The sequence below is a fragment of the Canis aureus genome, chromosome 33 (assembly GCF_053574225.1).
Source record: "Canis aureus isolate CA01 chromosome 33, VMU_Caureus_v.1.0, whole genome shotgun sequence".
In the NCBI taxonomy this organism is placed as follows: domain Eukaryota; kingdom Metazoa; phylum Chordata; class Mammalia; order Carnivora; family Canidae; genus Canis; species Canis aureus.
The window spans coordinates 10,355,805-10,381,331 of NC_135643.1; the positions used below are offsets into that span (position 1 = coordinate 10,355,805).

The 25,527-nt window shown below is 36.9% G+C and overlaps 1 long non-coding RNA gene across 5 annotated transcripts in view; it reads right to left on the reverse strand.

The window, feature by feature from the left end:
* Window positions 1–25,527, reverse strand: part of LOC144304290 (uncharacterized) — an 84,960-nt gene that overhangs the window by 33,955 nt on the left and 25,478 nt on the right. For 3 of the 5 annotated variants that reach the window (XR_013371209.1, XR_013371208.1, XR_013371210.1), the window contains exons 4-5: window positions 11,891–11,921; window positions 11,474–11,693 (exon numbers count right to left, since the gene is read on the reverse strand). This is a non-coding gene — a long non-coding RNA (uncharacterized LOC144304290). Of the gene's footprint in view, window positions 1–10,036; window positions 10,294–11,473; window positions 11,694–11,778; window positions 11,922–25,527 lie in introns of those variants that run through there. The other 2 variants (XR_013371207.1, XR_013371211.1) reach the window with 2 other exon arrangements.

Sequence of the window (25,527 nt, forward strand, 5' to 3'; positions counted from 1 at the left end):
AATAAATAAATAAAAGGTAAATCTGTGCTGGACATTTTTAACTAAGGTTTTTTCCTTTGTCAAATTACTTCTTTTGCCCTGTAGTTCTCCACTTACTGGATCAATTGGAGCCATCGCCTTGGGAGAACAGAAATCCACTGGCCTGCTTGAATGCCTTTTTAACTCATAGTGGGCTTACCACTCTGAAGCAAAGCATTGATACATAAGTCAGAATTAGGTTTTTTGAATTAATGTAAAGGACATGATCGTAATATTGAGGCAGAATCTAGAAGACTTGCATTTAAAGATGATAAAAATTAATCACAGAATAAAAATAATGCAATATTTAACCTAAAGCCAATTTTCTACTTGGTGGAAGAAAACAGAAAAATTCCCTTCTAGGCTGCAGAGAAAAGACTGGAAAAAGAGGGAAAGAAGAGAACAAAGTCAGATGTAAGAAGAGTTCCTGAGAGGACTGTCCTGCTTCCTGGGTTGAAATTCAAGATGGATATTTGTGCTCCAAATAGGCTCCAGAATCTGAGAAAAGAAAGTACTTTTGTTTCACTTCCTTCATGAAATCAGGGAGGAGCCACTATTGGAATGCCTACTGACAAAATAGGGTGGCTGCAGAAGACTGTGAATGGCAGCAGGTCAGGAGTAGAGACAGAGGGGGCCTGTGAGAGCCACCCACCCCCACAATCTCCATGGTTCCTGCAGAGCTGAGAACAATGAGACAGCCAGCTTGTGGGTGGGTGTGAGTGGAGGATGACCACAGTAGATGAGAAGGAGGCCCCATACTAAAACCAGGGGAGATCGGCTCTCAGCAACATCAGGGAAAGATGACAAAACTCCAGCAGCAATTGCACTGCACTGCCCATGCCCAGAACATAAGGTGTGTGCTAAATTAGCAGCAGGTCAGTGGGGCCAGGAACCCACAGGCAAAATCCAAACAAGGCAAGAGCACAGTCAGAAGGGACGGAGCCCAGATACCCATCCTCTGCTGGCAGCATGAGCTTCCCCTGTTCCCAGAGGCCATGCATGGCAAGGAGGGAGGAAAGTGGGGTAAAAAGCAGAGATCCTGAGAGGGAGTCTGAACTGGCAACAAATTGACTTAAGTTACAGAGAAATTTAAAGTTATTTTTTACTCAAAATTCTTTACTACAAAACTAGGACATCCATGTATACAATGCTATTTTGACCCATCCAGTATTTATTCTCTCTTCTTCTGATAAAAACAGCTGGGTTTCCTGGGTCCTATTTTTTCAAGGCCTGGGTGTTCCTTTGACTTTGTAGCCTGCCAAGAAATTCCTTTCCTTCCTTAAATTTGAAACTAGGTCAGTTTCTGTGATTTGCAACTAAAGAATGCCAGCTGATATGAAATACATAATCCCAATTTTGTAAATGCATAAGAGCACACTGGCACACACACATACAGCTACATGTGGAAGAGATTAGAAGGAAATTTTTAAAAATGTTAATAGTGATCGCTCTGGTAATAGGATTACAAATACAATTAGAAAGAAAATTACAAATTTTCTTCTACCTTCATTTCCAAATTTTCTATTCTCTATAATGAGTATGTACTGTATTTTTATTCGTAATATGGAAAGATAGAAGTATTATCCATTATGTCCAGAACAATAACATTAGGAAGCCCAATCACATTAATAAGACAGGTCTCTGTCTTTTGGCATCCTGGGCCAGCCAGCAGCAGCAAGCATAAGAACTGTAGGGCAGTGAGGTGCAATGGGAAGAGCATTCATGGGAGGGCCTAGAGACCTGAATTTTAGCTCTAACTCTGTCATTAATAAGCTGGGGGCCTTCATTAAGTCTGACAATCTCCCTGAACCTCAAGTTTCTTCATCTGTGAAATGAAGGATTAAACTCCTTATAAGATCGCAGAGGTCACTGACCTGTCAACCAGACCCTAGCTCAGGTTCCAGTTCTCAACATTTCTAGGATATATGTGCAACAGGACAAAATGCCCCAGTTGCACCAGCCAAAGTTTTCACTTTCAGAATATTCTCAAGGGAACTCTGTTGTGCTTCTGAGATAGAACCCTAACAATATCACTTTGATGTTTTCCATCTTACTTTCATGCTATTTCTGTCAGAAGGGACACTTTACAATCCACTATTGCCTGTTGTGAGAAAATGAGGGTGCAGCCAGCACTTGACCCTGACATCAGTCCCGGATCAGCCTAAGAACCTCAAACGGCATATTACCAGATTGTGCTAGCTCTCTTCCTACCTGCAGCACATTGCAGCACATTGCCTCATCATGCAGCTGGTCATCTGAGCCATAGACAACAGCAGGAAAGGGCTTACAGAGGGATCTAGTGAAAGGCAGATTGGCTACTACCGCCTCAACCCAGGAAATCACAAAGCCAAGGAAGTCCAAAAGGGTGTGGTGCAGTATTTCATAACATATCCTCTGTTAGTGGGGCCCTGTTCCGGGGAGAGGACCTAGATGTAGCCCAGATGAAGTAGGCACACATAGAAGGGTACAGCCGGAATGAAGCTGAAGGAATAACAAAGACCATACTAGCAACTTTTATTTCTATTCTAAACTAACCAGGACTTCATCAAACTAATCTCTTGGCTCATTTATTATTATTATTATTATTATTATTATTATTATTATTTTGGTCATTGTTCGTCCCATATATCCATGTCTTGCAACTTCCCCGGGGAATTTTCTTCCTCTTTTTATGTATAATAATGTCTAAAAGTCCTCTTTGGCTTGCCCAGGACAAAACTCCCCCATGCACCAGAGTAATGCATGACCTGACACTCTCTGTCCTGTCTCAGGAGGCCTCTAACTTTTGGGGCTCCAAGGAAAATATAGGCCTAATATAGACCTTTAAATTCTGTATGGTAAAACTCTACTTCCTTCTTTCTCTTTATCTTAATTTCTAACCTAAAAGAAGAAAATAGAATGGAAATGGACTGGGTAATCTTTTCCAAGAAAAATTTGAATTTTTTAAACTACTAAAAGAAGAACCAAAATTTGAATGCAGAAAAGATACAATTAAGCACACTTGCAGTCTTGGCAAGTACATGAAGGGGAGTGTAGAGGGAATAAGACTGCGTGGGAGTCAGGCTCAGTCCAAAGAAAACATGCTCGGGAATGTCTCAAGATGAGATCTAAAGAGATGGAGTGAGTCAGTCAGTGAAGAAAGCAAAGGAGGACAGAAAACACCAGAAGATAGTCATTCTAGTAAAAGGAACCCCAAAACTAGCAGCAGGAACTTTAAAGAGGAGAAATGAAGAACAGTAAAAGGCAGAAAAGGTCATTAAACTGTCTGAAGAAAAGCAAACAGGGAGAGGTGATTTGTCCCTTTGCCAAAGTCAGTGCTGCCAATGGGGAGGGAAGAGAATGGAGAATGTGGGAGGAATTGAGGAATTCCAATAAGAAGGTTATCTCCCCCAAAGAATGCCAGAGAAGGGCTTTTTTCCACAAGAGATTAAGTCATTATTCTAAAATAACCTAAGAGGTCATGCATTGCCTCTCTGGTGTTTACAAGAACAATCCCTGAGTAGAAAATAATTTTCTAATAGGAAGTGGGGGAGCTGGAGGCAACATAGAAAGGATAAAGATCTCTCAAATTAAAAACAAGAAGGCACTTAACTGACTTATGGTTTAAACACCACCACCCCCCTGCAACCCCCCCACCCCCAAAATAACCTGCTGACTCTGCAGGCAAGGCTGACATCACAGACTGCATCAGAGTTAAACTGCCTCCCCACCGTTCTTACTGAAAATACAGCAGGATGGACAGCTGCAAACATCTACATGGTCCCTTCTCTCTCCCTCTCTCTCTCTCTCTCTCTCTCTTATGAACTGCTTCAAGTCACAACATCATCGTTTTCCTTTAGCAAACCAAAGCATCACCTGCTCACATTCACCACTTTCAAACCTACAACCGAAATTAGTGAGCACAGCAAGCCACTTTATTTTTTTAAGCCACTCAACAGAGAAAATATAAATAAAACAGAATGTGGTCTCTTTAAGTATAGTTCATGATTATAGAAAAGATAATTCTCTTTTGTTGACAATGGGGATTTCTGGTGGTGCATCTATCTGGCAAGCTTCAGAAACAATAGTTCTATTGAAAGGCTAGAAAGGAAGTTGCTATGACCAGATTGCTTCCTGTGGTGAACAAAAAGGGCTTTTGCTGACAGAGCAACTTCATGGTTACAGAGAGAAGCCCACAAGTTTTGTCTTTCAACATTGAAAATTGTTCATTTTCTTCTTCTTTTTTTTTTTTTTATTTCACTATTTCAAGAGGAAACGAGATCTTCTGACTTGCTTCCTAAGGAAGAGTTTTAAAAAGAAGAAAAGAAGGGAGAAAGGAGGGAGGGCGAGAAGGAAAGAAAGGAGTTTTGAAATGAGTGTAAGGATTTGTTCACCTAAAAGCACTTTAAGGAAGAGAATGGATGTATCAGGTATAAAGGTTGATTCTCAGGACCCCTGGGTGGCTCAGAGGTTGAGTGTCTGCCTTTGGCTCAGGTCATGATCCTGGGGTCCCAGGATCGAGTCCTGCATTGGGGTCCCCGCAGGGAGTCTGCTTCTCCTTCTGCCTAGGCCTCTACCTCTCTCTGTGTGGCTCTTATGAATAAACAAATAAAATCTTTTTAATAAATAAATAAATAATAAAAGGTTGACTCTCAGCACTGAGTGCATGAAGAAGTAAGACACTTTCTCCCTCATGTCCTTCATTTCTGTCCCCCCATCCCTGGTGTTGAGGGCATGTATGATAAGACAGAAAAAAAGGCAGGTGTGTTTTCCACAGAGCGAGCAACTTCTCCGAAACAAACACTTTTTCCATGGTGGTTAAGGCCATGATGAAAAGACCTCAGAAGAATTACGAAAATATCATCTGAAAATGCTTTCCAATCCTACAATGTAGGTCTCTATGGTAATAGAAGAGAAAGCAAATTTATCTTGATAGGAATGTCTGTAAATGAAATGTATACAGGACTGTTGCATTTTCCACGGCAGGACGTGAGGAAGAAGGTTGAAGAGAAGAAGTCCAAGCGGGAAGCATAAAGGCCCTGATGGATGGGAAAGAGAAGAGAGGTGTTGATGGGAAGAAGGAATATAGTTTAGCACTTCAAACATTTGTTTCTCTTACGCTCTGACCAGGGACGGGTTTGCCTTAGTCCTAAATAAGCACTTATTTCAAATAGAATAATCATGAATTTCACATTTTAAAAAATTTAATCATACATTAGACATAAATCAGGGAGTAGCCATATCATTCTTCCTTTGAAAATAAAAGCAAACCACTGAAACAAAACTGATTACATAATCTGCAAGGTCTACCATAAAATGAAAATGTGGGGCTCAAGGGGTGCCCTGAGTGGCTTAGTCAATTGAGCTACCAACTCTTGATTTTGGCCCTGGTCATGATCTCAGGGTCCTGAGATCAAGACCCCCCTGGAGCCCCAAGTGGAGCCCAGTGATGAGTCCAACTCAGGTTCCATGTTCAGCACAGTCTGCTTGTCCCTCTTCACCTCCCCCCACCCAACCCCTCTCCAAAGGCCGGGCACATGCTCTCTCTTTCTCTCTTTCTATCTTTCTCAAATAAATAACTAAAAATCTTTAAAAATAAAAATTTTAAAAAACATGTGAGGCTCAAAACTTGTTAAGAATTTCAAAAGGGCAAGAGAGCATTAAACCAGACAAAGGGAATTGCTAAGTGTGGGGCCTGTGTCACTGCATAGGACATACACCCATAAGGTCAACCCTTCCCCACAATTAAAAGCAAATTTGGATAGGTTCATTAATGCATTTGGGAAAAAAAAAGAAAAAAACCCAGATGTAAATTCCTACTGTAAAAGTTAGAGAGGGGGAGAGCTTGATTATTGAAGTCAGAAGACTTATCTCTGCTTTTCTATGAGTGGTAGTAGGTCTAGATGCCTTCAATGGTACTTCTACTCCTAGTATTTTTACTATCTCACTAGACCATAACTTGCTCACTATGAACAACAAGAGAATTCAGAAAAAACATCATATACAGCTCTTAGATATGGAAATCACTAAAAACATATTCCAGATAGGTTCTTTTCAAATACTTTTATAGTCTTATAATACTTTGAGGCCTAATTAAATTGATTCTTTCACCATTAAAGTTTAGTGATTTCAGTTCTACAGCAAAGTGAAAATGCTACTAGTAATTCACTATTTATTTCATAATGCTAAAATACCACTATAAACATTAGTATTTTATTTTAAATCTAAAATAATGCTAAAATTCACTATTTATTTCATAATGCTAAAATACCAGTATAAACATTAGTATTTTATTTTAAAGCTTAAAAACCAGTGAAACCAAATACTTAGATTTAAAATACAAAAGTGCATAAATATATTACAAAACATCAAATAAAAATGAAAATTTATAAAAATATATGTGTTAACCATTTATTGTGGTTGTGATAAAAATTATCCATAGATGAAATGATTAAAAGTTTTTTTTTTTTAAAGATTTTATTTATTTATGAGAGACATAGAGAGAGAGGCAGAGACACAGGCAGAGGGAGAAGCAGGCTCCATCCAGGATGCCCGACATGGGACTCGATCCCAGGACTCCAGGATCACACCCTGGGCTGAAGACAGGCTCTAAACCGCTGAGCCACCCAGGGATCCCCTCAAAGTATTTTTAAATGTAATAAACATTATGTTCAAGTTAAGATATTGAATGAACAATGAAAAATCAGAAGTTAAAAAATACATTTTTAATTAAATAAAGTATAAAAACAAAGCCATCCATTATGTCATGTAATTCTTGAGCAAAATTTTGTACAATTTCTTCCAGATGCTGTGAAAAATATTCTGACTGTATATTAGTTGGAAGATGGTGAGAAATAATTACATGTGGCAAATCCAAATAATTTTCTCTGGCCCTTCATTTTCAATTAATTATATTTATTATTTAATAACTTTGAGATAAACTTTAGAACCAACTTTTTTTTTTCAGGGATTATGAAGTTTCGATTGATTATTATTTTACTGATATTTTAAAAGGAAGTATTTTAAGTTCATTTTCATTTTCTTTAATTTTATCATGTATAAATTGAAGACTTCCGGGGTGCCTGGGTGGCTCATTAGTTAAGTGTCTGCCTTCGGCTCAGGTCATTATCCCAGCAACTTAAGATCAATTCCTGCTTTGGGCCCTACTTAGCAGGGAATCTGTTTCTCCCTCTCACCCTACCCCCCCTGCTCATGATCTTTCTCTCTCAAATAAATAAATACAATTTTTTTAAAAAAATAAAGACTCCCAGAGTTAACCGTATCACTTTCAAAACTATTATTTTATATTCCATTTGTACAGATAATCTTTGAAGTGGATATATGAATGCCTATTAGGATTCACATATATATTAACCTGTCTGGAATAGAGATATCTTTCTGTAAAAGTGAATTTTAGGATCATTGATCTTGATCTCAACTTACAAATGATTCAGATGCCAATTTTTTTTAAACAATAAAATAATGATAGCATGAGCAAAAATACCAAAATGTAAGGGATCACAAATATCACTTCATGGGAAAGTAGCAGGTTATCAAACACCAATTTTGTCATCATTATTATGGTTCATTTACTTTTGTAATCCAACCCCTCACATATACACAAAAGTTAATTTTATTTTGAGAATTTCAACATTATCCTTGAGAAAAGTGAATATATGCTATAGTATCAAAAGCCTGAGGTTAGAATTACTATAATGAAATTCAGATTAATGAGCAATTAATAAATATTTTTATTTTAAGATAGATACAGTATGCCAAAGAGCATGACATAAATAACTCTCCATCATCAACTCATTTCTCAGTCTTTGACAACAGCCAGCTAGAGCTATAAGGTAACCTTGGAAATTGAGGTTTACCGACAATGGAAAACGAAAGAAGGACCTGGATCCTAAACACAGTGGAATGTCAGACTGGCCTTGTGTTAACTATTACAAGACATTTACAAAACAGGAAAAATTATTTTAGGCCACTATTATTTGAAATTTTCTGCCACTCACAGTCAAATCTAATGCTAACTCATACAAAATTCTGTGTACAAAATAGGCTGCTACAAAAACAGATCCTGAAATATATAGCACCAGCTCAATGAAAGTAGTTGGAATATTTTCCTAAGAGCTGGAATGGTAGCAACTCTTCTTATGTCTTAGCAAAATATTTAATAAAACTGTTACCTATGATAAGCCGGCAGGCAGACCACATGCTAATTAAGAATGTAGTACTTGGAAAAATAAAATAAGATGAAAATAGAGAGAGAGGCAAACCATAAGAGAGGCTGACCTCTAGGAAATAAACTGAGGGTTGCTGGAGGGGAGGCAGGTGGGAGGATGGAGTAACTGGGTGATGGGCATTAAGGAGGGGACATGATGGAATAAGCGCTGGGTGTTATATTCCACTGATGAATCACTAAATTCTACCCCAGTAACTAGTAACACAGTATATGTTAACTAAATTGAATTTAAATAAGGAATTTTTTTAAAAGAATATAGTGCAAAGGAAATGATTAGAAAAAAATCAGAATACTGATTTTTGTTGCTGCACCAAATTCTTAAAGCTTGAGCTAGAACTAAGCAATGGTGGAAAGGACTTCTGCTCTGCTGAGGGAGACCTACTCTGCCTACAGCCTGCAATCAAAGGAAACTGAAAATCTGATAAATTAGAGTTTCTCAAGATATAAAAAGCCAAGCCTTCTCTCCCCCAACACAGAATTATATTTCTCTCTCTTAAAAAATAATTTCCATTTATAATTATATATTCATTTTATTTATTTATTTATGTTACACTCTGTGAAAATTAGAAGGTCTGTGTTATTCTCAATTGTATCCCCTCCCAGTGCTTAGCACAGATTTGGTGAAAATAGGCACTCGGTAAATATTGGTTGAAATAATTAATAAATTTCTACTTATTATTTCCATTTATAAACATTCTATTTTAAACATTTGGGATGCAAAAAGCATCAGTGCACCATAACATGACATTTTAAGTTCATTTAAGTTTATTTAAATAAAAAACTTTCCTCAAAAACGATACCTCCATCAAAGAAGAATACTTTTTAAAAGACATAAGACATATTATATCCTAAAAGTCAGGCCTCTCAGAACTTCTCAGGGCAGAAAATAAGTAAATCCATCTCATAAGTGATCTATAAGTTATCATGCATTATTACCAGTACCTTTCAAGAACAGCTTTCAAGTCATTACAAATGCCTGGTTGTAGCAATCTACAACCAGTGTAGATTTACCATATGCTTCAAGGACAAAAAACGTCTTCATCTAAATATTTCCTAAGGGGGATCCCTGGGTGGCGCAGCGGTTTGGTGCCTGCCTTTGGCCCAGGGCGCGATCCTGGAGACCCGGGATCGAATCCCACGTCGGGCTCCCAGTGCATGGAGCCTGCTTCTCCCTCTGCCTGTGTCTCTGCCTCTCTCTCTCTCTCTCTCTGTGACTATCATAAATAAATAAAAAATTTAAAAAAAAAATAAAATAAAAAAAATAAATAAATATTTCCTAAGGGACATAGTTCTCGTAAACATTCTGAGCTTTGGGATCCCTGGGTGGCGCAGCGGTTTGGCGCCTGCCTTTGGCCCAGGGCGCGATCCTGGAGACCCGGGATCGAGTCCCACGTTGGGCTCCCGGTGCATGGAGCCTGCTTCTCCCTCTGCCTATGTCTGTGCCCCTCTCTCTCTCTATGTGACTATCATAAATAAATAAAATATTTAAAAAAAAAAAAAAAAAAAAAACATTCTGAGCTTTTACCCAAGTTGAATGAATACATTTAGGACTCCAAACTACACACGTAGAGAACTACTTACTATCCAAACTCACTGAGTCAGGAACTCACAGTAAGTCCTAATGTCATTCAAGTGTGACAACAGTTTTTTGTTTTGTCTTGTTGTGTTAGATCTACAAGGCCAATATAGCATTCAATAGGTATCAGAAATTAAAATTAAAAAGATGTAGGAACGTCACTATAAGGCAGAGCTTCAGTTAAAAAAAAAAAAAAAGAAAACTTCCAAATGTACGAAGTTTAACAGAATTAAAGTTTAATTCTTGCTCACATGAAGTCCTCAGCAGCTTGCTTTTCTTTGCATGTTGGCCTACTTTCTACGTTGCCTTAGTATTATGGTACCTTTTACCAGCCCATGTTTCCACAACATTGGTAATAAATTTTCCTCCCAAAAGTGACATATATCGCTTCTACACACATTTCATAGGCCCAAACTAGCCACTTGGCTATGCCTCACTTCAAGGAGCCAGACAAGTACAATCTTCTTGTTTCCTTAAAATAGAGGAAAAAAAGAACTAAGTGAACAGCAATAATGCTATCCACAGCACATTATAGTCACCCCGATTTGTGGCAGTTTACATAATTAGTCTGACCTCAATCTTCTAGTATTTACAGTAAAAATGGTATGTGTATATGCATTAGTCCATCAAATAAACCTACTTCACTATTATAGAAATTTATGTTTTCTACTATTTAATAACCACATCATATATGCTAAATGCAGTAATGTCAATTTTTTTTTAAAGATTTTATTTATTTATTAATGAGACACACAGAGGCAGAGACACAGGCAGAGGGAGAAGCAGGCTCCATGTGGGGAACCCGACGAGGGCTCGATCCTGGGTCTCCAGGATCACGCCCTGGGCTGAAGGCGGCGCTAAACCGCGGAGCCACCCGGGCTGCCCAGTAATATCAATTTTTTAATTTTGTTTTGCTTTTGTCTATGAATTTTCTAACTAGGCAAAACCAGATAAAAGAATTTTGTTATACTTTTAAGAATCGTTTATCCAATAAGTAATTGTAATTAAGTTTATCTTATAAACAATGAGTGAAATTTTGTCAAAAAGGTCATCCCTAATTTTGAATTTTCATTAAAGATGGCAAAATATATACTTCAAAAATAGCATGAGTTTTCTTTTTCCCAAATATTTTCTTGCAACTTCTTGCTGTCATAACAGTTTGGGTCTAAATCGTATTTTCAGAGGTTTAAAGACAGATTTTTATTTCTGCTGACTTTTGTAATTTGAGTATATCTATCAGTAAAAGATAATTTTAGTGGGTTAAATTGAAATTTATAAACAAATAAAAAGGAGGAAATAAGAAATACAAAAGGGAAATTTTAAGAGAGAAAGAAAGAGAAGAAGCATACTTAGCACCTACTAGTTGAGATACAATTCGCCATGGGTTGCACAGCGAGCCGAACTGGCTTTTTTCTTTTTTCTGGATTACCTTTCCAAGGATGTCTGTACAAAGAACAACCTTGGAAGAAGATAGGAGTATATCTCTTTAGAGCAGAGGGCAGGTTTGTTTGCTGCACGTTATAATTAAGATAATGTTTCCCTCCAGGGCAAAAGTTGGGCAGCTTATCTTGCAGCCCCCTTAATTGATTGGGGTTTCCTAAGCTCAGGGTCCTTCAACTGTGATGCAAACCCACTGCTTGTGTGGCACTCACCTGGGCCACCGCACATCACCTCCGTAAAATTTTCAGGGGCACAAATGACATGAACAAGAAGCTCATGCTGCTCATGCTTGTCTGATATGCTATGAGTAATAAGTCCTTTTTTTTTTTTCCTGACCTAGGAGTCTTGTCTTTCGCCAGCATATACAAAACTATGGCAAGCTAACTTGACAACTTTTGGTGACAAGAATGGGATACTGACAGACATGGCTTTCTGGAAGAGAAAAGATAAGAGATCATAAGAACTGAGTTAAGGCTTATAAGACTCCTCAGGACCCAGTGAGTAGTGCAGTACTTACCCAAACAAGTAGACAAGGGCTAGTGGGAGGTGGGGGAGGAGCTTCCCATTGTCCCATCTTTTCTTGAATGTTTACAGTCTAAGTGGCAGGAGGCAGGATTGAAACAAATTACCTAAATGGTGCTTGAATTGTGGTTCACTCTTCTGTAAGAGAGAAGAGAAAAAGGTCAAGGAATCTCCAAAGCTGTTACAGGGCTTTGGGTGATCTGAAAACATCAGCACTTAGTTTTGGTTGAGCCAGGAGTAGCCACCGGGTCAATCAAAATGGAAAGCAAGCACATGCTTTGCTTACTGGCATGGAGCCACACACCCTCAGATTCCTCCTTCCATCTATCTCAGCTGCTTTCAAGAAAAAAAAAAATTGGAGGTGGAGTTGAGGTCTTTCTGTCCCCTATGGGGAACAAAACTAAGTGCACACTGCCAAGTATGCTGGAGAACTTAATGGAAGATCAAACCTCTATGGCTCTGTTGAACATAGGCACCCAAGTCGACCATTCTACCCCATTCTATGATTAAGGCATTGCTCAGATTCAATTTATATGATTTGGTCTGGGCTTGCAGTAGGAAAATGTTAATATGACCTTGTCTTCTAAGATGTTATCCATTCCTGATTTTCCTTTTACTTCTCTAAGAACCCCTCAGTTTTCTTCAATGGCTTCTTTGCTCCTAGACCACTTCTTTAATTAGACATTCTTAAAAGAAATAGACGGTAGACAGTGAAGAAGTTAGATGCTCTAATAGGATTTTGAGGGGAAATATCTGAATTACCATGATTAGAGGTAAGCTGAGATTTTTGTATTTTCAAGAGGAGGCATTTTCAAGGGTTAAAAATGAATGAGGGACACTGTCTTACAAGTTGATGTTTTCCAGTTTCATCCTTGGTGGCCATTTCTTCTACACTTTTTTTTTTTTTAAGATCCTATTTATTCATGAGACAGAGAGAGAGAGAGAGAGAGAGAGAGGCAGAGACACAGGCAGAGGGAGAAGCAGGCTCCATGCAGGGAGCCCGACGTGGGACTCTATCCTGGGGTCTCCAGGATCACACCCTGGGCTGAAGGCAGTGCTAAACCGCTGAGCCACCAGGGCTGCCCTTCTTCTACACTTTTAGATGTATGCTTTCATCTACATTCTAGAAGCTATTTATATGCTCATAATTCCCAAGTGTGTATCTCTAGTTCCAACCTATCTTTAAGTTCCAATCTTGCTTTTTGCAAGTACTTGTCAACTGGCTATCCCAAAGGCACTTCAACCTACTGCATTAAAAAGACTAAAATAATCATATCTCTTTAAATATTCCCACCTTCCCCATTATGGTTAATGGAATCAATATCTTCAATTCTCCCAACTGAATCCGAAAACCTCATCCTAAAGTCCCTCCTCTTCCTAACCATCCACAGCCAAATACTATTCATTTTCATTCAGAAATATATCCAAAAATATATCCAAAAAATATCCAAAAAGAATGCCTATTCTTTCCCATTTCTACTGCCACTAATTCAATTCAGGCTCTTAAGATTTCTATCCTAGACTAATGACATAGTGCCCTACCTGGTTTCTGCCCCATCTATCTCTCTTATAATCCCTTTTTAAACTCTTACCATAATTATATTCTTACCAAAGAAATATGATTACATCCTTCCCTTGTTTAATGATGTCTCCTGATTTCCCACTAGCTGTCCTGTGAAAGCCAGGCTGTTTTGTCTCAGTACAGTGCTCTTCCAGATGTAAACCCAATACACTGTTCCAATTTCATTTCCTTCCATTCTCCACCACAACCCTAAGCTCCAAACCACAATGAACTTCTCACATATCTTTTCAAAACTCTATGCCTTTGCACATTTTGTTCCTTGCCTGAAATGCCCTTTTTCCCTCTTCTTTATATAGCATTCTATCTTCAAGACTATCCAGAGTTCACCTGATTGTCAAGCAATCTCTGACATTCCTAGCAACAACCATGGCATTTATTCATCTTTATTCAATTTATTTCTCCATATGTTTGCCTCTTCCACTAGACTGACTTCTCTAAGAATAAACATCATCTCAAGATTTTTGCATTTTTGAGTCCTGGATGCATAAGCAGAATGTCTTAATATGGCTGAATAAATGCTTATTGGTTCATAATTTCTTAAATAGGGATGCCTGGGTGGCTCAGCAGTTGAGTGCCTCCCTTCACGCTCAGGGTGTGATCCTGGAGTCCTGGGATCAAGTCCCGCATCAGGCTCCCTGCATGGAGACTGCTTCTCTCTCTGCCTGTGTCTCCGCCTCTCTCTCTCTGTGCTTCTCATGAATAAATTAAAGAATAAATTAATTAAAATCTTTTAATAATAATACTAATTTTTTAATAAAAAAATAAAAATCAGGATCCAATAAATGCCTTGGCTTGGAATCAATTCTTGAGCAACCAAATGCTGGTATTTAACAAACTTCCATGCTCTATATCATATAACTTTTAATCATTTAACCTTTTATTCCTTGACTACATTCACTGGGTTATTTAAATGAACAAGATGAAATATCATATAAGGGAAGAAAACAAGTTTATACTTTGTTCATTATTAAAAGTTTATAAGGTTTTGTAAGGGAAAATGCAGAAATTATTAGGTAAATTAAGGATGGGGAGCATTTTTAAATTATCTTTGTCTCCGTTGGGGTCATAAAAAATCAAAAACATGACTCTTTGACTAGATATGAATGTATTACCAATCACATCATGCCTTATAATATTAGGAACTCAATTTTTAAAATAAAAAAGCTTAATCCGAAGATACCAAAAGATTAATCTGCCTACTAAGTTATATTTTGTCCAGAGTATGGATTTCATTGCTTTGAGCCATAGCATTTCATGGTCCACTGCATTTCATCTGGTCACTTTATCAAACTGATCAAATGCTTTCTATGCTGTCTCAGAAACACATAGGTGGGAAGTGAGGGGCAAGAGACAGTTCATGAAGAGGAATGAGAAAAAGCTGAGGCAACATGTGCTTTTGGATTTAGTATAACTTGATCTCTATCCATAGGTTGGTGGAATTTGAAGACCTTTGAGTTCTCTACATCAGCTACCCTGGGAAAGTACACGTTTCTGGAAAACAGAGAGCTTTTTTCTTTTTCTTTTTCTTTTTTTTTTCTTTATACCCTTCACCAAGATACACTAATTAATTGATCATATAAGCATGGGCATATTTCTGGACTTTATTCTGTCCATTGATCTATGTAACCATTTTTGAGCCAGTACTATATTGTTCTGATTGCTACAGCTCTATAATATATCTTGAAATCTGGGATTGTGATACCTCCAGCTTTGTTCTTTCTCAAGATCTCTTTGGCTATTGTGGCTCCATACAAAATTTATTTTATTTTATTTTATTTAAAGATTTTTTTATTTTTTCTTGAGAGACACAGAGAGAGAAGCAGAGACACAGGCAGGGGGAGAGGCAGGCTCCATGCAGGAAGCCCATTATGGGACTCGATCCCAGGACCTCAGGATCATGCCCTGAGCCAAAGGCAGATGCTCAATCACTGAGCCACCCAGGTGTCCCACAATAATATAATTTAGTTATCAAACTATATTATGTGAAATAATATGAAAATGAACAACAATATGAATATCGTATTTTATTACTTGTAATAGTTTTGGAGGGGAGTCTTTAGGGTTTTTTTACATATAGTATCATGTCATCTGTAAGTAGTGACAATTTAACTTTTCGTTAGCAATTTGGATTCCTTTTATTTCTTTTTCTTGTCTGATTGCTGTATCTAGGACTTCCAGTTTGATCACTGGCTAGGAATTGTCTTGTTCTTGATTTTAGAGGAAAAGCTCGTAGTTTCTCACCCTCAAGTAACTGTGGGCTTTTCATATATACCCTTTATTATGTTGAGGTAATAATGTTCACTCTAAACCACTTTTTGAGAGTTTTTATCATGAACAGATGTTGAATTTTCTCAAATATTTTTTCTGCATCTATTGAGATGATTATATAATTCTTATCCTTCATTTTGTTAATGTGGTGTATTACATTGATTGATTTGCCAATATTGAACCATCTTTGCATCCCCAGAATAAATCCCACTTGATTGTGGTAAATGATCCTTTTAACGTATTGCTGAATGTAGATTGCTAATATTTTGTTGAGGATTTTTGCATCTTTGTCCATCAGGAATATTGGCCTGTAGTTCCCTTCTTTTGTAGTATCTTTGTCTGGCTCTGGTATCAGGATAATGCTGGCCTCATAGAGTATATTTGGAAGCTTTCCTTCCTCTTCTATTTTTCGAAATAGTTTGAGGAGAATTGGTATTAACTCTTTTTTAAGTAGAATTCAGCTGTGAAGCCACCTGGTCCTAGACATGTGTTTTTGTTGTGAGTTTTTTGATTACCAATTTAATTTTGTTACTAGTAATTGGTCAGTTCAGATTTTTTACTTCTTCTTGATTCAGTTTTGGAAGATTATATGTTTCCAAGAAATTTTCCATTTTTCTGGGTTGTCTAATATGTTGGCATCTAAATTTTCATAGTAGTCTCATAATACTTTGTATTTCTGTGGTATTGGCTGTTACTTCCCTTTTATTTCTGATTTTATTTATTTGGGTCCTCTCTCCTTTTCCTTGATGAGTCTAGCTAAAGGCCTATCAATTTTGTTTATCTTTTCAAAGAGTCAACTCCTGGGTTCATTGATTTTTTTTCTATTGTATTTTAAGTCTCTATTTCACGTATTTCTTTTCTTTTCTTTCTTTTTTTTTTTTTTTTTTTAGTTTTTATTTATTTATTGACGAGAGACACATAGAGAGGAGGCAGAGACATAGGCAGAGGGAGAAGCAGGCTCCTTGCAGGGAGCCCAATGTGGGACTTGATCCCCAAGGATCATACCCTGAGCCAAAGGCAGATGCTCAACCACCGAACCACCCAGGCAGCCCCTATTTCATGCATTTCTTGATTTTTGTTTTTTTCTAAAGAGGGAAAGAGAGGGAGGAAAGGAGCAGAGGGAAAGGGGGAGAGAGAGTCTTAAGCAGGTTCCATACCTAGCACAGAGTCCCAATGCAGGGCTCAATTTCACAACCTGACCTGAGCCAAAATCAAGAGTTAGATGCTTAACTGATTGAGCCTCCCAAGTGCTCATATTTCATGTATTCCTGCTTTGATCTTTATTTCCTTCCATCTACTAACTTCGAGCTTTATTTTTTCTCTTTTTCTAGTTCCTGTAGGTATAAGGTTAAATTATCTATTTGAGATTTTTCTTGTTTTTTTTTTCTATTTTTCTATTGTTGAAAAAAGCCTGTATTGCTATAAATTTCCTTCTCAGAACTGTTTTCACCGCAGAAATAAAGAACTTATATTCATCCCTCCTCTTCTCTGGGTAAAACATTCTGAATATATCTTTACTGAATTATCTTAAATGAAATGCTTTATTATTTCTTTACAAAGTTCTAGATGATATTCTAATAAAATATACTCATCTATTGTCTCAATATAATAAAATATAATACATGTGCATAAAAAAAGAATAAAAAACTTATTTTAACTCTCATGCAATATTTAGCAAAAATAGATAAAGATATACTTTTATACAATCTTGGACCAGAGGCACCTGTAAAGAAATTGCTGGCTCGGGCACTGGAGATGAAGATAATCTACATCTGTCAACTGAAAGAGACAGTACATAAAACAGACCCTAGAGAAAGGAGAAATATTTTAATTTCAGAAAATGGAACTGGGGGGATCCTTGGGTGGCTCGGCGGTTTAGTGTCTGCCTTCAGCCCAGCGCGTGATCCTGGAGTCCGGGGATCAAGTCCCACATCGAGCTCCCTGCATGGAGCCTGCTTCTCTGCCTGTGTCTCTGCCTCTCTCTCTGTCTGTGCCTCTCATGAATAAATAAATAAAAATCTTTAAAAAAAAAAAGAAAGAAAGAAAATGGAACTGTGATTGCAAAAAGAATTAGATGCCAGGCAAAGCAAAAATATGGTGTTTATTTATTATGGAGCCCTTTTACGTCTGAGATGCAAATAAATAAAGCAGAAAAGTTGGAAAATATCTTCTAAAGTCTGAAAATCTTTAATTTTTTTAAAATTTAACAATGTGAAAAATGAAAACCATTTTTATAGCATTGTCAAGATAGTCAAGTTGAACGATGCCCTTAAGATTTCATGCTCAGTCTGTGCTCAGCTGTAACCTCTAGGACTTTTATTTTTCCTGAGTGGGCTGGGCAGTGAAACCAGTAGGACTTGCCCTCTGGGTTAGAGCCATTTTAAATACAGTGCCCGGCCTACTCATCAGACACAAGAAAGCAGTGAATCATTCATCTTCTAACCAAAATTAAGCTGGTTAATTGCACAGCTATCAACGCTGACAGTTAATGTTTACATTCAAATTTTTAGGTAAAGGGTAAATGAGTTTTTAACAAAAGAAATATGAAGTGTTCCATTAATGAAATTCTAACTGGACTATAACCAAATCACTTTTTTTAATGGCAATAATAAATGTTTTAAAGATATTATAACTTCTTGTTTTCCAGTTTGTCTTTTTCTTGACCACAACCAGTATAGGATAGAAAAATTCTAAAATAACAACCTCCTAAGTTATGTTATTGTAGAGTAGTTTTACAGCCCCACCCAAAGCAAAATAAACATCAGTAATGAATTGCTCCCATGAACCAACCTAAAGACTGTCACTAAAAACTAGTACAGGGGTGCCTGGGTGGCTCAGTCAGTTAAGTGACTGCCTTGGGCTCCAGTCATGATCCCAGGGTCCTGGGATTGAGCCCTGCATTTGGCTCCCTGCTCTTGGGGAGTCTATTTCCCTCTCTCTCTCTCTGTCAAATAAATAAATAAAATCTTTTTTTAAAAATGAAAACTAGTACACTCTTAGAAGCCTAAGAAAGGTAGAACTCAGGCATGACAGTTTTATTGCTTATTTCCATCATCTAAGATTTCATCCAACTGAGCAGCTATTTAATTAGGAAATAATATCTCAAGAATCTTATTGGCTCTAGTTGCAAGCTTCGGATAAATTGAGTGATGTTACAAAAGGGCAAAATTGTTCATTTACTCAGCAGTAGTTCCTGAAACGTAATAAAATCAAAATGCTCTTTAGTTTCATCCAAAAGTAGGTGACATTTTTTTTCTTATTATAAAACATAGAGGTGACAGATTCATCACAATGTTTTTTGTTTTCATATTAGTTATTTGGCATCCAAGAAACTGAATATGTCATGGAGGCAGTGGGTAGGATGCATTAGGAGTTATATTCCTAAAAATGAAATTGTTATTTTCATATACTTTTTCCATTAGCTCTTAAATTCAGACATTTAGAGAAACATACTTCTCTTGATTAAATGTACTGACTCAGGTAGTATTTAATAACATCTGCATCCTAAGTTGAATCATCGTAACCTTGATGCTAAATAGTGGCACCAACTTTAATGTTTTATTCTTTCACCTACCCTCAAGAAGCTCTTCCAGCCTCATACTTTAAAAATAAAAATCCTGATTTGTTTATTGATAATATAGAGAGGTAAAACAAAAAGTAAACAGAATATATAATTTTAATTTCAACTGGCTATCACTTCTGTTTTCAAACTAGTATGGTCTTCATTCCTTGATTAGCCTACATTGAAAATTTAAATATAGAGCACCTCAACAAAATATACTCATGAACCAATTCATAAATTTAAGTCCATAGATCCAGGAAAGTGTATTCTTATTTTAATTCTTTTTTTTTTAAGATTTTATTTATTTATTTCATGATAGACAGAGAGAGAGAGAGAGAGAGGCAGAGACACAGAGGGAGAGGCAGGCTCCATGCAGGGAGCCTGACTTGGGACTTGACCCCGGGTCTCCAGGATCAGGCCTTGGGCTGAAGGCGGCGCTAAAGCACTGGGCCATGGGGGCTGCCCTCTTATTTTAATTCTTATTTCAGAATTTCTCCACCATTAAACAAGTTTTTATATTCCATCAATTTCAGGGCTAATGATGAGGCTTTGTCTATTTGGTGCCTTTCATCTTTGGCCTTTAAAGCCTTTTATGGGCCTTAATTAATTATTACCACACCCCTCTGAGACAGGTTGGTATTATTATCCCCTTTTTATAGTTGAGGAAACGAAGACAAAGAGAGATTAGTATGAGATTTGCCCAGTGACATAGACTAAATTAGGGACACATCTAGTATAAGCTACAAAATGCCTCACAGATAACCATGCCATTGGCCTTTTCATTTCTCCTTCTTATCAGCATCAAAGTTTTAACAACCTGGACAGAAAAAGTTTCTCATTTTGCAACATAGTTAAATTGAATTACTTTCTCAGTCTAAAATTTAGGTTGCCTCTTTGAAGATCTATTTTATTGCTTTCTCTTGCTACAAAGTAAATTTTTTTTTTGACATTTGGCAACTCACTGTACAGCTTGGTACTCTGAAGAAATCAGAGAATGCTGTGACTTAAAGTTAGATCTAAAAACTTCAGGAGGGATCCCTGGGTGGCGCAGAGGTTTAGCGCCTGCCTTTGGCCCAGGGCGCAATCCTGGAGACCTAGGATCGAATCTCACATTGGGCTTCCTGCATGGAGCCTGCTTCTCCCTCTGCCTGTGTCTCTGCGCCTCTCTCTCTGTGTGACTATCATAAAAAAAAAAATAAATAAATAAATAAACCTTCAGGAAATTCTAGCAGATAGAATACAGTATCAGGTCTTAGAAGGACATTTTAAAGTCCACAGAGGCCATTCACCTAAAAATCTTTATGGTAACATTATTATGATACAGTCCCATACAGTGACTCATGTTGGCTTGTTCAGGCTTGTGCTCCTTGAGAACCAAAGAACTGCATAATAAACCCAGTCACGACTAGTCTCTCTGCTATTGCACTAGGCCTCACATTGACTGTGAAAGTAAATCTGCATACCAATTTCATTCAGTGGCAAATGCTTGCTACTAAAATGAGAAAAGAAAACTGACGCTTTTTTTTTTATCACTCTTCTTGTTATTATCACTTATCCTTTTTTTTTTTTGTCAAGACATCCCCAAAAGTCTATCTTCTGACTTAACCAAATCCAATGGCTTTGCTTTTTTCTATCTCTCACATGACTAGCATCTCTTACTAAGAAATAATGCCCATCTTTAAAAAATATATATATTAAAAATTACAGGATTTTTAATTATGGGTGAAATAGGTAAAAGGGATTAAAAGGTACAAACTTCCAGTTATAAAATAAATAAGTCACAGAGATGAAAAGTACAGCATAGGGAATGTAGTCAATAATATTGTAATAACATTGTTGATGGTGATCATTGAGTAATGTATAGAATTGTTAAATCACTATGTTGTTCACCTGAAACTAATATTGTATGTCAACTGTACTTCAATATTTTTTTTAAAAAGTAAATAGAAATCACAGGATTTTAAAAACTATATTTAAATTATCTTAAATGATAATGAGATGGGAATTCTCACTGGGAGATATCTCTATTATTAGATGTATTCCAAATTTGGTTTACTTATGCATTTGGTTTTCTTAAAATGTCTTACTATTCAAAAAATAAATAAAAAAGTCCTACTGTTCCATTAAATTGATCATGCTACCAGCAAATGGTCTCTCTATTCACAATAAAGTCTTTCATCTCTCCCCTGATCTATTTTGGATAATTTGTGTAAAATACAACACAATGACTACCTTTGCAGAAAGGGTAAAGAGAGGAAAGGCAAAAACACATTTTTAATTTTGAAACTTTTGAAACTATACTATTCAAATATCTTATGCTGTACTGTACCCTTCATGCCCACTCATCTTCCACCTTCCTTAATATAAAACCATCCATTTTTTAGATTTAGCACATGACTAGTCATATGATTTCAGGATTAAACATTTGTTTAAATATTCTGCTATACTCAATTAAATCATGGTAAAGTTAAAGTTCATTATTTATGTATATATATATATATAATTTATATAATTTAGGGAAAATAGCAAGAATTTTCATTATGAATGAATAATTTACTCCAAGTTTCAGGTCCAATTGAGTAAATCTCAATTGCTAGATATTTAAAATATTTTCTAAATTTCATATAGTGTGCCAGATAGCTTGCAGAGTGTATATGCCCATTTAGCTTGGACATTACAAAATAATCTTTTCTTCCTAAAATAGAGATATGTTCCATTTTCCTTAAATGAGAGCTTTCAAAATAAGGACACATTTTCTTTCAATATTTATTGCAGCTTATAATGGAATTCTTATTCTAAGATTTGGATAGAATCAGTTACGCTTATTTGCCAAATGCTTGCAAATATTTGTTTTAGGGAGTAGTTGATAAACCTGTCTGTTCTATCTGGTAGCTTAGAACTAGGTCAATTTTACCATTTGGAGCTAAACACCATTCATCACTCTTATCTCTCTAACAGCTAATCTGAAGTAGTTAAGTAGTAATATATTGGCATTCCTCTTTTTAACTGATGCAGCAAGCTATAAACAGCATTGCAAAACAGAAAAGAAAAAAACAAACAAACTGTTCAATAATCCTTACTGATCTTGGGGTAGAAAGCTTGGTAAATTATTTTCAATTCAAAACAAAGATCCTTAAAATCATTTTCATACAGTTGGAAGATTCTTTCCTGCTGGGTACTAGGACATCATGGAATATATTTAATGACCTGTGCAAAGAATAAAGCCTTTTGCTCTTATAATTCATGTCAGAAATAGAGCAAAGCACATTAAATTCTTCTCACATTGTAGTAAAAGCCCTGTTCAATTTCCTAGATGACTCTGTCAGTTGCTGTGTATCATGGCTTTTTATGATATGTGAATAATATAATGCGTAGTAGTAGTAATGGTAGTATTTCTACTAATCATTCAGTCATGCCTTAATAAACCAGACTCTCATGTGCTCCGGGCATATTTGAGCTCAGTTTCAAAAGCTCTTTCATTTTTCACTGAGAGCAATTCATAAACCTCCTCTTTCTTTTTCCAGAATCAACTCTTCATTGTTGCTTCTTTTGTTGACTTACAGTGAATAAAAAACTGCTCCGATATTAAGTTCTGCTTTTTATGAAAAACTAGTTGTGCTGGAGATAGATAGATAGATAGATAGATAGATAGATAGATAGATAGACAGATAGACAGATACATACATACATACATACATACATACATACATACATACATATATACATACATATTAATTAGAAGCCTACACAAGTCATAATTATTTGAAAGCACACAATATAAAAGTGGATGAATTAGGTAATAAAGAAGGAAACAAGACACTGACAAAATCCTTGCGCTCAGGAAACTGACAATCTAGTTAGAAGAAATAGAAACTATTTCCTCCTTTGCAAAATATGATGAACCTTCCTGGTGCTCGCCCCCACCCCCCGCCTCACCACATTCTAATTTTTATCTCCCCAGTTTGGGCATGTACCACTTCCTGCTTCGATTATTACAGTGCTGTCCTCTAAAAAGAGGCTAAAATAATTTAGCCTCTGATAAATCCTCCCACTTGATCCTTCCTGGATTGACTATTCATTCTAACTTTCATTCAGATTATATTCATACAAGATTGTATAATTCTGTTCCAAAAGTTCAAGAACTAATGCCTTCAGAATAAAATTTTAATTTCTTAGTCTAGACTCAGCCTCAGTGCTTCTAATATCAGATGCCAATCTGTTCCATCAACTTGATCTGCTGCAATATTCCCACACATAAGTTAAACTACATGACAAATCATTCTCTATATTGGTATGCACTTTCCCATTTCTCTACCCCGTGTGCCATGTGTTTAGAGTTGTCTCTATTGAAATCCTATCCATTTAAGGTGATGTTCATATGCTGCTTCTTCCATAAAGTCTACCCAGAATTCCCCCAGCCGAAACTGATACATCTCACTCTGTGTCTCTGTCTCTGTCCCTGTCTGTCTCATCTAAATGTTCTAAGTTCTTTCTCTGTATCATTGTTATGGTACCAGTCAAATACTACCTTGTATTGTTATGTTTATTTCTTTCTTCCTTACAAGCATATAAAAACCCCCACATACCTCTTGGCATGTGTCATATATATTGAGTTAGTAAATATTTGTGAGGTGTCGAATGAATACAGTGAGAAGAGCCAGCAAGTGTGCAGAGAGGATGGCAAATACATAGTAGGGATAAACGTCAGGTAAAGTTTTGTAAAAATAAAAAAAGTAGAACTTAAATTTAATACTGAAGAGAGAAATTTTATTCATAATTGTATCTTGATTTATAGTTTCCTTACAAGAAATTTCTAATTTTTCACATAAACATTTCATTCGTTTATAAAATGTGAAGGAGGCATAAAAAGGTATTGAGGTCAGTGGATAAGATCATTCTGAAAATTCCGGGAGAGAGAGGAAATTCAGAATATCTAAAAGAGAACTTATTCAAAATAGTGGCATTATTTATACCTAGACAAGTAAAGTGTCCAGATTTTATGTGCTGGTGAAATATCTATTTAATTTTGTCTTCCATGTTTATGGTCTCATCATGGTAAGTAGGCCCATGATTACTTAATACACATAACCTACTTCCTTCTGGTCCACGCACCTTTGAGTTCAATTGTCTCCTAACCTCTAAAAAATGTTGGATGTATGGTGTTTTGCAAAAGAAACACAAGGAGACCAGAGGAACAAGACTGTAATTCTCAGAAGTAGTGCAGGAGTCGTTTCCCTGCAAACAGCTGGCCTCTTGCTTGTTTCCCCAGTACAGTTTCCCTTCCCTTCCTCCCTTAAGATTTAGTACTTGATTCAAAAGGAATTCTAGTTGACCACAGAAAGAAGATAAGAAACAATTGTGCAAGGCATGTACTTGCCTATGGATGAAGAAATGCTGAGATACCACCAAATGAATCTCGTTCTCCCACTCCCCGCTCTGCAATGTAGAGAAGTCTTTGTGTCCCTACTCAGGTATGGAACCATGGGAGAGATCCTTTCCCGTCTTCCTCCACATTTTAAGGAAATGGACGGAACAAGCAAACGTTCTTTAGGCTGGATTTAGGCCCCAAAGCTCTGAAAAGGGAAAATTTCTGGTAGGGCAAGATAGTCTTGGGGAGGAATTCTTCAAGTATACAAGGTCAAACTACTCTGGAGAATAACACAATGGAGTATTTGCCTAGGCTTGTGGGACAATCTACATTTATTCAAGCCAGAAAAGGTGGGGGAGGTTCAAGGGCCTCCCACACTGGAAAGTGTGCTTAGTGGTTTGGCATCCTGAGAACTCATCCAGACTAGTAGGAGGAAGTCTAACCCTACAAATGTGCTTCTGTGAGAAGTCTTCGTACATTTCCCATTCCCACCTTAGAATACAGCTGGTTGCACATGTGGTAGCCAGATGGCTCCCCAATTCACTCAGAATATGAGAAGGTGGGGACAGAAGAAAAGATGGGTCAGCCTCCTACTGTACATTAACAACACATTAGTCAAATCAAACTCCTCTATGGACAACTTTGTTTTTTAATAGCTCAGAGCAGTACTTTTTTTTTTTTTTAAGATTTTATTTATTTATGAGAGACACAGAGAGAGAAAGAGAGAGAGAGAGAGAGGCAGAGATACAGGCAGAGGGAGAAGCAGGCTCCATGCAGGGAGCCAGATGCAGGACTCGATCCTGGGTCTCCAGGATCAGGCCCTGGGCTGAAGGCGGCGCTAAACTGCTGAGCCACCCAGGCTGCCCAGAGCAGTGCATTTTTATTGATGAAATCCAAGTATATTTTTATTTATTTTTGTTTATTCATTTGGTTTTTTAGAGTATACTTTTAAATCACACATATA